The sequence below is a fragment of the Nicotiana tomentosiformis genome, chromosome 5 (assembly GCF_000390325.3).
Source record: "Nicotiana tomentosiformis chromosome 5, ASM39032v3, whole genome shotgun sequence".
NCBI lineage: Eukaryota > Viridiplantae > Streptophyta > Magnoliopsida > Solanales > Solanaceae > Nicotiana > Nicotiana tomentosiformis.
Window position 1 is genome coordinate 12,135,220 of NC_090816.1, and position 10,652 is coordinate 12,145,871.

General features: G+C 38.0%; 2 long non-coding RNA genes across 3 annotated transcripts; one reads left to right on the top strand and one right to left on the bottom strand.

The window, feature by feature from the left end:
* Window positions 1-6,482: 6,482 nt before the first annotated feature.
* Window positions 6,483-9,959, top strand: LOC108947107 (uncharacterized). 2 transcript variants are annotated; one of them, XR_011415924.1, is made up of 5 exons: window positions 6,483-6,846; window positions 6,991-7,152; window positions 7,254-7,340; window positions 9,123-9,512; window positions 9,638-9,959. It is a non-coding gene; the product is annotated as an uncharacterized lncRNA (long non-coding RNA). The 2 variants fall into 2 exon arrangements; XR_001971531.3 differs by having other exon boundaries at window positions 6,495-6,846; window positions 6,991-7,124.
* Window positions 7,956-8,320, bottom strand: LOC104107721 (uncharacterized). Its single transcript, XR_688849.4, has 3 exons — window positions 8,260-8,320; window positions 8,111-8,166; window positions 7,956-8,025 (listed from the first exon to the last, which is right to left on the bottom strand). It is a non-coding gene; the product is annotated as an uncharacterized lncRNA (long non-coding RNA).
* Window positions 9,960-10,652: the final 693 nt, after the last annotated feature.

A 10,652-nucleotide genomic window follows, 5' to 3' on the forward strand; every position in this document is an offset into this window, starting at 1 on the left:
TCGACATCGAATGTGGAAGTTGGAAATTTTAAGTTTCATTATGCTTGAATTGGAGAATAATTCATGGTTTTAGCGTCGTTTTATATGATTTGAGGTTTCAAATAGGTTCGTATGATGTTGTAGGACTTGTTGGTATATTTGGTTGAGGTCCGCGTAGCGATGGTGTTGTGTGAACAGGATGGCTCTCAGGATTCAGATCATATATCGCACCTTAGTTGTGCTTGAGTTTTGTAGCGTATGGCGATGTCGGTCCTTCAAAGGATGATATTATGCACTGAGCGTGCTTGTGTCCGATATTCAGATATTTTATAGTAATGAGCATTCTAGCTCGGTAAGTATTTTCTTATAGATTCTTTTTGTGCGGATCGGGTGGCATGCCGCCACGGGTATGTTATTTGGATCGGGTTGCACGCCGCAACGTTATCATGTGTGGATCGGGTTGCACGTCGCAACAGTGTGATGTCGAGTACAATTACCTATATTCTATTTTGTGTGTTTTATGTCCCGTTTTCTGAGGAAGGTTCATGACACCTTTTCAGTTGTCTAATTAGTCATGTGGGTTGAGTAATCCTTTCCAGAGTTCATTTTCCTTATGTATCACAATCGAGTCCGTAGCTTATTAGCTAATTGTGGCGTCATATGAGGCTTTTTGATCGTGTCCGATTTGGTTTATTGCCTGAGCAGCTTATACTTGGTGAGACGAGATTATTGGATTCGGGATCAGTGCGATCAGATTATATAGAGTGTAATAAAGAGCAAATACCATTATTTGGTTATACTGAGGTAATAGTTCTTGTGAGAAGGAGAAACTCAATAATTGTTGACTTGGCAGTTGGTTATGAATTTCTACACATTTCTTCCATCGTGGAAGCATTTCAAGAGTTGGAAAAGGACTTATATGTATCATGAGGTGTATTGTGAACATCAGATTCGTGAAATTTTGGCTATTGTTATCGGAGGATGTTATTATAGTCATGTGAATGATGCGGTGCATGGTCTAAATTCAACAAAGGTATGTAATCCTATATTTGTGCATCGTGTAGTGATTGATACGACATTCATAGGTTGGAAACAGGCATGGTGGAGAATTCTGGATGTTAGAATTGGGCTCTAAGGCTTATTTGCCTAAATAAAAGGGAGAATTTTTAGATTGGCTCGAGTTAATGTGCTCAACTGGGTGTGATAGAATGGGTAGGTGCACGAGGTGTTAAATAGTAATTTTGGATAACTCTCGAACACTCCTTAGCACGTTCGAGGACGAATGCATATTTAAGTGGGAGAGAATGTAACGACCCAACCGATCGTTTTGACTTTTAGAATCTCGTTCCCTTAAATAAAACTTTCCGTATGTGCTTTAATGATTTATGACTTGTGGGGATGGTTGGTTCGGGATTTGAAAGTGTTTGGGTTGAAATCGGAACACTTGGTTCCTTAAGTTGGCTTTAAAAAGCCAAGCTTGCCTTTGGTCAACATTTTGAGCAAACAGACTCGGATCAGTGTTTTGACAATTTCAGTAGGTCCGTATCGTGATTTGGGACTTGGGCGTATGTCCGGAATCAAATTCCGAGGTCCCTAGCCCGAGATATGGAATTTTGATAAAACAATAAAAAGATTTAAATTCAAATAGTGACTGGATGTCAAATTATGTACAAACGACCCCAGAATAGAATTTTGATGATTCCAACAGCTCCATATGGTGATTTTGGACTTAGGAGCATGATCGGAATTTTATTTGGAAGTCCGTAGTGAAATTAGGCTTGAAATGGCTAAAACAAGAATTTAAGTTTGGAAGTTTGACCGGGGAGTTGACATTTTGATACCGGAGTCGTAATACAGTTCCAAAATTTTTTATAGCTCCGTTATGTCATTTATGACTTGTGTGCAAAATTTGAGGTCAATCGGAGTTGATTTGATAGATTTCGACATCGAACGTAGAAGTTGGAAATTTTAAGTTTCATTAAACTTGAATTGGAGCATAATTTGTGATTTTAGCATCGTTTTATGTGATTTTGGGTTTCAAATAAGTTCGTATGATGTTGTAGGACTTGTTGGTATATTTGGTTGAGAGCCTCGGGTGGATTCCGGGTGGTTAACGGATCAAATTTGGAATTTGAAGAAGAGCTGAGGCAGCTGATATCTAGTGTGATCGCGGGTATGAAAAGTCCATCGCGGGTGCGAAAACTCCATTGTGGGTGTGAAGCCGCGGGTGCGAAAAATCCATCGCGGGTGCGAAGCCGCAGGTGCGAAAAATCCATCGCGAGTGCGAAACCGCAGGTGCGAAAAATCCATCGCGGGTGCGAAGCCTCAGGTGCGAAAATTTTTGCAGCGGGCGCAATGATCGCTGGGCAAATAGTGTTTAAAGCAGGGATTTGAGCATTTTTGTTCATTTCTTCATTCTTGGACGATCTTGGGAGCTTCTTGAGAGGAGCATTCACCTAGAAACTTGGAGGCAAGTTAATTCACACATATTGCAAGTTAAATACATGGTTTATATATGAATTTAGACATGAAAATTTGTAGAAATTTGGAGTTTTGAAGAAAAAACTAAAAATTGGTATTTTTGATTTTTCACTACGAAAATTGTTATGGAAATTATATATTTGAGTTCTTGAGATTATGGGTAACAATTCCCTCCGAAAATTTTCGAAATCCGGGCACGTGGACCCGGGATAAATTTTAGGAATTTTACCATTTTGGATAAGGTAATTTATTTAATAGATAAATTTTGAATCATTTAACATATATTAATTATTTTGTATAATATTTGGATATTTTCGGATTTTTCGGCGTCGAATCGAGAATTCAACACAGCGTGGTAATCGAAAAGTGGACCTTGAGACGTAGTAAGTCTCTTGTCTAATCTTGTGAGGGGAAAATTATATCATAGGGATTAAATTAAATAATTATTGCTAATTGCGGGGTCTACGTACGCACGAGTTGAAGAGAGTCGGTGCGTAGCTACTATTAATGCTAAAGTCCGGGTAGTTTAGGACTCAAAGCATGCATTACTTGTGTAAATTATATTCTTTATTAATTAAATTATTTGCTGAGTATATTGTGAATTGTTATGAAGGGTAGTAAAAGATAAAATTTTCATATGCTTAATTTTTGTTTAGATTAAATAAATTGTTAAAAGAAATTGTTCATACTCTCGAATTTATCTTATAATAAACATACTCTCATTCCCGGAGGTACATAAGAAAAATGTCCTCCTTTCTTGTGGAGCGGGCCGAACGCCTCGGCAGGATAGATGCATCTATGGATCGTGTCGCACGTCCCTCGGCAGTGTACACGACACTCTGGATCGGGTTGTACGTCCTAGGCAGAAATCATACTTAATAATAATAATCACACGATACCTTAATAGCTTATTTCAGCTTGCGAAGCTAATTGATAAATTGGAGAATCCTTGGAATTTAATGAATTATTATGCCTACTTGTTAAGGAATTAATTGTTATTCCTATAAATGAGATTAATTGATAAATTAAAAATTATTTGAATTGAAGGAATTTAATTAATATATTGAGAATTGTTGCATTTGAAGGAATTTAATTACTTCTGCAGGTTAAATAAATTATTGTTAACTCTGTGAATCACGTTGATATAAATATTTCTATTTTTATGATTATTTAATATTATTGACCCATAGTGAGTGTCAAAGTCGGACATCTAGTCTCTACCTCTTCGAGATTAGGCTTGATACTTACTAGGTACACGTTATTTTCGTACTCATGCTGTACTTGCTGCACATTTTATTGTCCAGGTACATATTTTTCTAGCGGCCTTGTGGGCGTAGAGGTGTGGTTAATAATTGTGGGGACATAGGTAAGCTGCATTCTGTATTACGATCCGCAACCAACAGAGTCTCCTTCAGAAATATTATATTTTCCTGTCTAATTTGTATTCTCGACATATGCTGTATTTTATTTTTAATTCCCTAGTAAATGCTCATGCACTTGTGACACCGGGATTTGGGATGATTATGGGTTGCAATGTATTGAAAATTTTTAAAGATATTATTACGTATTTTGTAAACTTCATCTTCTGCTATTTAATTGAGGGGAACAACTATGACTTCAAAAATATTAAAATGAGAATTTATTTAGTATTTATTGTTGGCTTGTCTGACAGCGGTATCCGGCACCATCACGACCTTTATGGATTTTGGGTCATGACATCAGCATATTCTCGCTTCACGGTCGAAGCTTCCTTCTAAGCCCTGTCCAGCTCGGCCTGAAGATCCTTGACTACCCTGTCTTGTTGTTCATTGAGAAGCCTGTACATTTCCTTCTTCCGAACCTGCTCCTTGAGCTCGAACTCGAGATGGTTGATTTCGAAGCGGTACCGGAGGAAGCTCTCATGGTGAAGCACCATGGCCTGCAAAGCAACAAAAACAGTAAGAGATATTAAAACCTAAGTGAAATTCATGAGGGAGTGTTGATGCCTTACCCAGTTCAGCGCCTGTTGCGCATCATTGAAGAGACTCGATGCGCCCACCTCATTCATCTTTACCTGGTCCTCCTCGGCCACCAGGCATCGTAGGTAGCTGGTTATGCCCATAGAATGCGAGTATCCTTCGGGACGGTAAGAATGACTGTTCTTTTGCGGCCGAGGTCCACACTCGGAGCACGAAATTTCTTCACAAGTTTTGGGCTCGAACTCGGCCCGCCAGCTTCCGAAGGCGCGTCCTTCTTTGGGATCTCCAAGTCGCCCAGCCAAAAAATCTTCTAAAGTGGACATATCCACGCCATCGAAGAAGGAGTGGATAGGGTCGTCCGCGCAGTGAACTCCATCACTTTACTTTTCCTTTCCTGCTTGGGCCTCTTCAAGTATGGACTCGGTGTAGAAGGGCATCTCGATGATGTCTATCACATTGGTCGCCTCCTTCGGAACAGAAGCGGCTTCTCAGGAGGTCTCAGCCCCAGTCTCTATTTCTAAAGGAGACCGACCTCACGACACTTTTCCTCGGTTGCCGCCTGCTCCTCTGCAAGGGTCGATCCATGACCGACAAAGATGTCATCTTCTTCGGACTCATCTGTGAGCAGGCGAAGCGAGTTAGAATCCGGCACTTGGGAGTTAGTGTTCTTCTTGGGTTTCGAGCCCGGGAAGCCGCCCTCTTTTTTGGCTTCACCTCGGGACCCGGGGAGCCCGAAGACTTTCTTTTCCTCTTTTTCTTCTCCCCCGCGGTAGCCCTGGGCTGTCCCGTAACGGAGGGATCAATAGGTAAAGACGTACCCTCGTCTCCTACTAGCGGCCTAACTTCGGTGGTCTTAGGCAAACCTGTGAAGGGAAGAGAAAAGGTCAGTGTTACGTGAGCTTGGGGCTTAATAATAACTATTCAGAGGAGAGCCTTACCATGAGAGCGGGCCTCCCATCTGCCCTTCTAAAGCTTGCGCCACGAGCGTTCGAAGTATGACATCTGCTTGCAGGTGCCTTCGAACCACTCCTTCATCCCGAGGACCGCATTGGGAACTCGAGCAACAGTTGCACGACCAAATGCTGATGGTAAGAAAGGAAACAAAGGAGACTTGACACTTAAGGAAAGACTATACTTACGAGATGCGTTCTACTTCTCGGGAAATGGCAAAAACTTAGGAGAGATCAAACCTTCAATTTTTACTCGAACAAAGTGCCCCTTCCAGCCTCTATCTCGATCCTCGCCGATGCTCGAAAGGGGAGCCTTGCTGGCCCAGCGAACGAGCTTGATTAGTCCCCCTCGGAAAATTTGAGGAATGTACAGACGGAGTACGTGGTCAAGGGTGAACTGAGGAGATTCGGTGTTGTTCAAAAAATAACGTAGGAGGATCACGATCCTCCAAAGAGACTGGTGGATTTGCCCAAGGCATACCTTGTATCTTTTGCAAAAGGCCACAACTACTGGGTCTAGCGGGCCCAGCGTGAAGGGGTAAGTGTAAACACTTAGATACCCCTCCACATGGGTAGTAATATCATCCTCAGGCCCGGGGACTACCGCTTCCTTACCTTCCCATTTACAGTCCTCTCGGACCATGGGAAGGGTGTCTTCGGTAATGGAGCATATATATCTCGATGCCCCTTCACCTCGGTCTTGGTTGGATGAGGCCTTCTCGACTTTGAAGTCGTCCCCAATTGAACAACCCCCAGGTATAAAGCGTTTCATGGGGGGCTCTGGGGCCGCTTCGGTAACAGTCAATTCGGGAGAAGCCATCTCGAGAGCAACCACCTCGGGAACGGCTTCCTCGGTACCTGTGGCCGGGTAGGAAGATGAAGAGGCAGCTTTCTAAGGAACTGATTTGGAAGTCTTAGCCATCGTGATTTGGAAAATATGAAGATTTGAAGGGAAAATACTACAAAAAATGCTAAATTTGCGGAGGTTTTATTGCAGCGGTTACTATAACCTCCGCAATCTATATCAAATTGTGGGGATTTATTTACCCCCGCAAATATATTATATTTACGGCGGTCAGTAACCTCCGCAATCCTTAAAAACATAGCGCCCACTAACCCCGATGTTTCCTTCGATTTTTACTCCTTTCCCTCTCTTTTTTTCCCAAACCCCTTTCTCATTTTCGCTTATTTTTCATTTTCAGAAACCCACGCCCACTCTCACTTAATCAAAACCCATAGCAATAAAGCTACTACAGATCTATCAATCTATTTTCCTTCACTTAATCTCTTCCATTTCTTCTTCACGTAATCTCTTCCATTTCTTCTTCATTTCCTCCGATTTCAAGCCGGTGTAGTTGCAAAATTCCAAAACAATAGCTCTCTGCTTTTCTTCAGCGCCTCCTCTTTCTTCAGTGCCTCCTCTGTTGCAAAATGAAAGAGATATGAAAGAAAACTTCAGATCTATCAATTAATTGGATGTAAGTTTATTTGATTTTGCTCTTTCATACAAATTCCTCTTCGATTTTGCTTTGATTTTGCTCTTTCATTCTTTGATTTTGCTTTTTTGTTTTTCTTTCTTCATGCATGTGGGTTTTGAGTTTATTTTCTCTGTTAATTTGTAGAATCGGTGTATTTTGACGAAATTTGGTAGAATCGGTGTATTTTGAATCGGCAGAAATTTGGTAGAATCGACAGAAATTTGGTAGAATCGGTGTATTTTGAAGAAGGATATAACTCTCTCTATTGAAATCGAGATGTAAGTCCTCTTTCTCCTTTTGCATTAGGTATTATAGGTTCTAAAATTTAGATTTTTTGTGTATTTTGTAGGTTAATTTATGTGATTTGGGTCTTAATTGAAATATTTCCTTTTGCATGTGTATTTTAGAACTCCTGGGGACCTTCAGAGAAGACGCAATTGTCGCCGATTGATTTTTCTCTTTTTGCTCTGCGTTGTGTTTGAATCAGTCTCAAGGTACATTTTTTATTTTTCTGTTTAATAATATTGGAGTCAAAAAATATATCTTCTTTTGGATAAGAGTACAAAAACTACAGTACTACTTTCCAACCGGCAGAAAATTTCTTGCTTAAAAGTTGGTGTATCATGGAACTGTAGTTGTATTTAGTAAACTTACTTTTGATTTCTGGTTTGTATAAAAAGATTTGTTCTGTCTTGCTTTATGACTGTACTGTTGCATAAATAGAATAGAAAGTATGAATGAAACACATTGTGAACAAAATATTTTCTGTTAATTTCTAGAGTGATTAGTAGTAACGTAATATTTGAGAAAATACATACAACCATAAATGTTCTTCTGTTATTAAAAGAAGCTAGAGTAGTCCAAAAATTACCACTACACCTGTGTCTAATCCTGGAGACACACCTGGCGATATTATTGGAGGATACGAGCAGGCATAGGTTAGGAGCAAGTGTTATACCGAGATATTATTCTGCAGTGCATCGACTAATTCGTCTACGTTAGAATTGTCGTATCGTTCTTCTGCAATTTCAATTGTGTTGGAATCCCAGACCTGTCATTAGTTTGAGAAAAACTTCATGTGATGGAAGTTAAATTATATGTCAAGGCAATTTAGCTATTGTACCAATGAACATCTATTGTATTGGCTCCCCTATCTGATGTAAATCCAACATGCAATGGCTGCATATGAACAGAAAAAACTATGGCCTCAAACTGTAAAATCTTTAACATATTTTGAAAAACACTTATTTATTCAATACTATACCTGATGAATGTCCCCCATAAAGTGAGAAAGGAAGAGAAGTGATTCTGTCAAATTGCCTGATAATTACACAAAATACATAGTCAAAATGTAGTTATTATCAACCTTATTGCAATAGAAGAATGAAACAAGTAAGAATTAGCATAAATTACATGTTATAGTATTTTCATTGGCACTGTTATAACTAAGGAGCTGGTGAGTGTAATTGTTGATACCATATAAATATCAATATCAACCACAACCACTTTTATTGTTCTGGAAAAAGAAAATCCAGTTTTTATTTAGCATATCATATTGTTTTCAATGTGTAATTTGAGTTGAAAGGTCTTTTTATTTTCTTCACTAAATAGTGGCTTTTATGAAGTGGCACTTCAGAGTTAGTTTGTTTATTTTAGATTCTTGGCCTCATTTCTTCCTTAACATTATAGGAGTATCATATTCCACAGTAAAATATTCCAGCAGTTTGGATTTTTTCCTTTGCAAACAAATATTCCTTATACATATCCGTTGATTAATCAATCCAATATATACAAGATAGATGTTTTCATATACATATTTACAATTAAATCATGAATAAGTAATGTGTTTTCTTTTCAACTTTTAATTGCTAAGTTAAACTGTTTGATTAGAATAAAAACCAAGTACGAGTAAGTATTTACTCATATATTCTGTGCATAATATAATCAGATTGTTTGCATTCATTATATCCTAATTCCTAGGAGTAATTTAGAAGAATAAATATATGTTTATTATTATAACATTAACCATGCACTAACAATTGAAGTGTACGCTTATGGTAATAATTCATTTTGGATACTTTAATTAAACTAGCAACTATTCCTAGTTAGTTAAGTTAATGCGAATTTGACCTTTTCATTTATAGAACTACAGTGCCAAAGTTTCACCACTTGTTTTATAATAGAAAAAGATATTATTCTTCTATTGTTTTTCCTTTTTAACTTGTCAATCAGTGATTGAAGTAATTACACTGGCTTTTGGTGTGTAATATATTTAGGAAAAAATTGAACTAGCATTGAGCCAAAGTACCGTGGATGAGTCTGAAATTTCGCCAAATGATATTATTGGTAAGGTGTTGGGAAAAGAGCTCTCTAGAAGGGTAAGGTGCTTAGGATTAGGAGTTGTTCCTGGTAGAGCTTCTAGACAAACAAGACCTCGTTATAGTGATTTGAATGCTTCAAGTTATAATAATGATTCATGTTCTTTCCAATGCCAAGAGAAGTACAATCAAATGTTGAATGCTCACAATCAAAGCCAAGAGAACTACAGAGAAATGATGAATGTTAACACTCAAATGATGAATGCTTTTAAGGCGTATATGATAATGAAAGAAGGAAAAATACCCGAAGAATTTGCAAGGATATTTGTTTCTCCTCCTCGTTCAACGGTAAGAATAGTTCATAACTTTCTTATTTAATTTTGTAAAGTATGATTGTTCAGTCCAAGCATTATTAGTTAGGATATTGTTGAGCTACTTTTTGTTAATTATATTTTCTTTTGATTATTTTGTAGCCAAGTGATGCGGCTAGCGGATCCATTTCACCCATGGATATAAGAAGATCATCCGGTGGAAGTAATTCTAACGACAACCATTGAAGTTGCTTGCAAATGTATTAGATAACTAAGTATCGTACTCGATTGAATGGTCATAGTAGATCTTTTGTCCATAATAGTTGGAGTGGATGTTCTGTTTAATGTTAGTTTTAAGACTAATTATAATATTGATATTTTGTGTTTAATGGTTGGAGTAGCTGTGTTTAAAGTAAATTTTTGAGACTAATGATAATTTACTTTAATGTATTTTGTGGTTTATTAATATATTGATGTTACTTGATTTCAGTAAGCAATTTATATAATTTGTTGATGCTTTATTATATTAATATAATTGAAATTGGAACAGTTATGGAGGAACATTGCAGAAAAAAAAAATATTCAATGAATAGCGAAGGTTATAATTTGCCGCTATTTTACCTATAATAATATCGTGTTATAAATTTGTGGAGGTTAAATAAAGAAATTGTGGGGGTTTAGACCTCCACTATTATTTTAACAAGTAACAGCCAAACTACCAAATTATGAAGGTTATACCGCCGTCAAATACCCGCTGCTATATGATAACGGCGGTCCGTCAAAAAATCCCCGCAAATTGATTGCGACGAACATTATTGTGGGCGTTTTGGAAACTGACGTAAAAGTATATTGCGGAGGTTTGTGATCGCCGCAATATATAAATAAAACCTCCGCAAATTCATCGTTTTTTGTAGTGAGATATGAAGATTTGAAGGAAAGTTATGATGGTTTGAAGGAAAAAGTATGAAGGTTTGAAGGTAGGATGAAGATCTGGGTAGAAACCTAAGAACAGTTACGAAGATTTGAAGATCAAAGATAAAGAGATGAAGATTTGAAAGAGTTGATAGCCGCCAGAGAATTTGAAGGTAAAAGCTAGGATCTAAAAGTGGAAGAAGTACAAAAGGTCGAAGCTTTTATAGGAGAAAATGTAATCAATACGTGACACTTCACATTCGGA